Source organism: Urocitellus parryii, chromosome 8, assembly GCF_045843805.1.
Source record: "Urocitellus parryii isolate mUroPar1 chromosome 8, mUroPar1.hap1, whole genome shotgun sequence".
NCBI lineage: Eukaryota > Metazoa > Chordata > Mammalia > Rodentia > Sciuridae > Urocitellus > Urocitellus parryii.
The window spans coordinates 47,970,014-47,975,084 of NC_135538.1; positions in this window are offsets into that span (position 1 = coordinate 47,970,014).

Genomic DNA, 5,071 nt, shown 5'->3' on the forward strand with positions numbered 1-5,071 from the left:
ATTTTTGCAAAGTCTCTTTTATCATCTTTGTGTACTCATCAAAATTTAGGGTATGGCACCAAAGAAAAAAAAAGACTCAGATCCATTGCCAATCATAATCTCAGAAGATAGAATCCTGAATGCCATAATCCTAGAGAATGAAATCTCAAAAGAATCAAAATCCTTATAATTTAAATCTCAAAATTACAATTCTTAAAGATTCAAATTCTGGTTGTTGAAACTATGAAAGCTGAAATTCAGAAAACTGCAATTCCCATGAATCAAAACTTTATATATAAGAAGGGTTTTAAAGATACATTCTGGGGATGGGATTGGCTACATCACATGGCAATGATTATAAGGTCAGTTTAAAACTGGGTCATTGGTTTGCATTGTCTTTCCTTCCAGAAGATGAAATTTCAGTAATTTTGAATGAATTAAATATGTTTTTTTCCTGAAGATGACAGCAAAATTACTAACTAGTTTGAAATAATTTTGTGCACAGTAAGATTAAAAAACACAATATATGATGGTATTGCTATTGATTACCCATATGGTTTCTGCAAAATTTATGGTCTGTCCATCAGTACATGTGAAAGGGATTTCCATGTACCCAAAACAATACAGAAGCATGGCAAAAAGAAAAATTAACGAGGAATGTTCATGTGGGTGTACATCATGTCCTAGAAGAATTTGAAAAAGACCAATGCCACATTAAAAAAAAAAAAATCAGGCAAACATATTCTCCAGTGAAAGCCATGTCCTAGAAGAAAAGAAAAACAGGTACTTATTCTGATGTGAGACTTCAAAATGTAGTTAAAATTTTGAAAATTAGTCAAATCTTATGGATCATCTCTACAAAATTACCGATTGTCTATCCCTGCAATGCACCTTTTTTGCCCTTTTTCATTTTAGGTTTTTTTCCCACTATTTTAAACTATCAACATTATTTTTTTTATTATTTTCTAATCTATATGTTTCATCTTCTCATCATTTCCATTATTAGAGGTACAAATTGAGTAAAGGCTTTCAGAGAGTTCTAATTTCTTTTATGCAGTTTTTGCAAATTTTTGCAAACTTGACTCTACAAAAGTACCTTATCACAAATCCTGAGTATTGGGCATGCACATAAAAATTAAGAGATGACTATATGCATTTGTGAATGATAAAAATGATAAAATTCCTTCATATAGTCTGTTTGGGTGACTGCACAGTGACCCATAGTGGGGTTGTGTGTTTGTTTTGTTTATTTTTAATCAATTTTATTGTCCATCACAGCATTGCAGATGATCACAGTTACAAAGCAGAGTGAGCACAATTACTAACAAAAGTAATATGTATGTATACCTTTTGCTTTTTAAGCTATTTATTTATGGATACAGTTTACCTGTATATAACTGTTATACCTGTGAAAATGCTTTTTGTATATCTTAGCGCTTATACTTGCACAAACATGTATACTGTTATTGAAAAAACAATGATGTTATTAAACATGTATACTATTCTATTATGTAAAGTGGCCTATAGGGCATTCTGTCATATTTTTCCCAAGTGAATTTCTTTTAAACTATAAATCAATATATTTTATATTTTAATTTTTTTTCCAGAATTATCTTGATCTTTCTGGACTTTAGACTTTGGAGTTTGATCTTTCAGGATTTCTGCATACAGGAGTGTGTTGTTCAGAAATGTGTCTTGTAGGATTGTGGCCTAAATTCACTTGAGGCAGAATACTACATTACAGAAATTTTTATTTTGTAAGTACCAACTACCTGTTTTCTATCCAACACTGTCATTTAAATATGATAATGTAGATGTAATGTACATTCATACATGAATATACACATACACATATGTATCAAATTTTTCAGAAGCATGTAATTTATAATCATTAATCTGTAAAATTTTTTTAGTGAATGTGCTCAGAGTAGTAAATAAACATTCATCTCATCCCATTTCTCTCCATTGATGTTCTCACTTTTGTTTTAACTATATACAGCTGATAATAATTACTATGGTTTGAATGCATCATCACCAAAATTCACGTATTGCTAATATAATATTATTAAGAGGTAGGGATTAAGAAATAATTAGGTCATGAAAGTGCCTCCCATTTTTCTAGAATTAAGCACCTTAGGAAAAAAGCTTCATGCAGCTGAAATTCAGTCAGCTTGCTTGGTCTTCTACTCTTTCTCCATAAGGATACATCATTCCTCCTTTCCTGGCTATACAGCCCTCACCAGACAATTGAAATTTTCTTTCCCTTACTCTTGGACTCCCCAGGCTCCAGAACTTTGAGAAAATAAATTTCTGTTCTATAAATTATCTGGTCTCAAGTATGATGTTATTAGTAGCATATCAACAAAAATAATAATATACTAGTAACTTTTAAAAAACTTGTATATAGTATGCCCTTTAATATTTGCATCAGCCCAATGAAGTTGAGATAATCTCTGCTTTGATAAATAAGGGAAGAAGTTTTTGAGACTCAGATATTTTTTACTCAGCTAAATATTATGAAAACTGGATCAAAGCCAGTTCACTCTGTCTTGTGCTCCTCCACATTCTTTCCTGACTGCATGCACAGATTGCCTATAAAACTCATCCATAAAGGGAAGTGGTTTGAAAGGCCCAGAATTTTTATCTCTGTCATATAAGCACAAGAAATTACTTAATGCCATCTCTGATAAATAATTTAATCTATTGAACATGTGGGAGAAGTGAAAAAAGGGGGAAAATGTAGAACCATAAGGAGAGACATGGGAAAGGGAAGATTAAAGAAATAGAAGCCTTCTTTCTAAAGGATTGTAAATGCTTTGATTATAATATTGATAATAGGCAGAAAAGCAGTGATGAGTTGTTTAGTTCTTAAAAGCAGCAATTAGCCTGGAGTTAAGCAATATTGCCCAAATGGAACCAAACTTTTCATCTTCTAGATTGGCCATGGTTTGAATTTTCTTCATTTTTTTAAATTAATATACATTCATTTTAAAGGGGTGAAATTAAATATCTGCTCTTTTAAAATGAGCTTTTATTCTTTAACCCTGAATAACAACAAGTTAAGAGCAGTCATGGCTGATCCCTGATTTAACTGCTGAAATTTTAAAAAGTCCATGTGCTTACTAGAAATATCCCAAAGAATGTACCATCAGGTTGTGAGTCCTGATGATCTACAGAACTCTCCAAAGCACAGTATTGGGGTATATGGTTACAAGCCTGCAAAGGACATGTCACTTAGAAGGAAACTATGAGCATGTGCCACAATATTCTATGAATTACTATAGTCTTCTTATGATACTTTTGGGGAAAAATACAATTCTAGAGCTTGATTTTATGACTTACATTGGAGTTTTAGTTAACTGTTATTTGTCTCACCTTAAAATCAATTCCAAGTCATACTGATAGATTTTACATCAAAATAAATATAAAATGTCATCAATTACTTAAATGTGAAGCATTGTTAAAATTCTAGGAAAGATGCCCATCAACAGATGAATGGATAAATAAAATGTGATATATTGTGTGTGTATATATATATATACACACAATGGAGTTTGTGTGTATATATATATATACACACAATGGAGTTTTATTCAGCTACAAGGAGGAGTGGAAATTATGGCATTTAGTGGAAAGCAAGAGTTAAGAACTGGAGAACATCATGCTAATTGAAGTTGGCCGGACTCAGAAAGCCACACACTCTAATATGTGGAAGCTAGAGAGAGAGGAAGGGAAGGGAGGGAGACAGAGATAAAGAAGTAAGAATAGAGATTGATAGGTAGGTAGATGAGTAGATGGATAGACAGATAATAAAAAGGGATCTCACAAAATAGAAGGAACACCAATAGAGTAGAGGAAATGGGTCAAGAGGGAGGGAATATGGGAGAGCATGGGAAGTAGTGAAGAACAAAACCTACCAAATTATGCTATGTCCTTGTACAAATATATGTCAGTGAATCCTGCTTATATGTTCAACTGTAATATAATAATAATAATAATAATAATAATAATAATAATGGGAGATCAGCAGAGTAGAAAGCAAGCAGGTCAGTAGGAAGGAGGAGGGGAGGGAACAAGAAGGTACTGGGGAATGAAACTGATCAAATTGTTTTGTGCATGTACAAATATGGCCTATTGAATCCCACTATTATGTACAATTATCAAGTCACCAATAAAAACAAAGAAATACAACAAATAAAAAAGTAGAAAAAGATCAGAATTAAGGAATTGAAAAGTGATATCTTCAAAAACTTCACTAAATTCTTACGCATTTCCTCTTTTCAGTGTTTGTAGGCACTGATTGTTCTGAATAGAATCTAGTTTATTCTCCACTGAACATTAGATGTGATGGGTTTCATTAAAATGGCATAAGTTGTGAAACTCCCTGGGAAATCTTATAGACACCTGAATGAATAAGCAATCTATTAAATTATAGATATACAGCTTTGATGATAAGTTCACTTTCACAAACTCTAGCTCTTTTGGTCCCCTGGTACAAAAACTCAGCTTAAGGCACTTAAAGTTAACATAGTGGAAAAATAATGGCATTCATATAATGTACCAATAGATAATAGTTCACTGTGGGCTGGGGAGGAAGCTTCCACAGGGAAACATAGGCATGCTCCATTTCATTGAGTAACAAAGGGAAAAGGAGTAAATATGTGAAGGGATAATGTGGCAGAAAGGAAAATAAGGAGGAAAAAAGAGGCCAGAAAAAGATGGCATGAGCAGTCATGTCACATTCAGAATTGTCAAAGGAGAGTGGTGACATAAGTCCTTCCTGAGGCTTGTGCCATGCAGAACACTTAACAGAAAATGATGGCAAACTCCGACATCACTACAAATGTGCCTGGAGTAATTAGCTAGCAATTAAATAGAGGTCATATTAAGCAAGGTCGTATTCCTGCAAGGGGGGGGGGTGGTGGGTGACATGTTTTTCTCCACTTTTCTGTGCAATTGCGTAAACAAAAAGTTTACCTCTGCACTCCATCATCTGAATTTGTGCACTATGGACACTGACAAAGAGATGGAAGGTAGATATATTTTTAAAGTTTTTTTTTTAAGTTTCTCTTTTTCTGTAAGAATGACACGT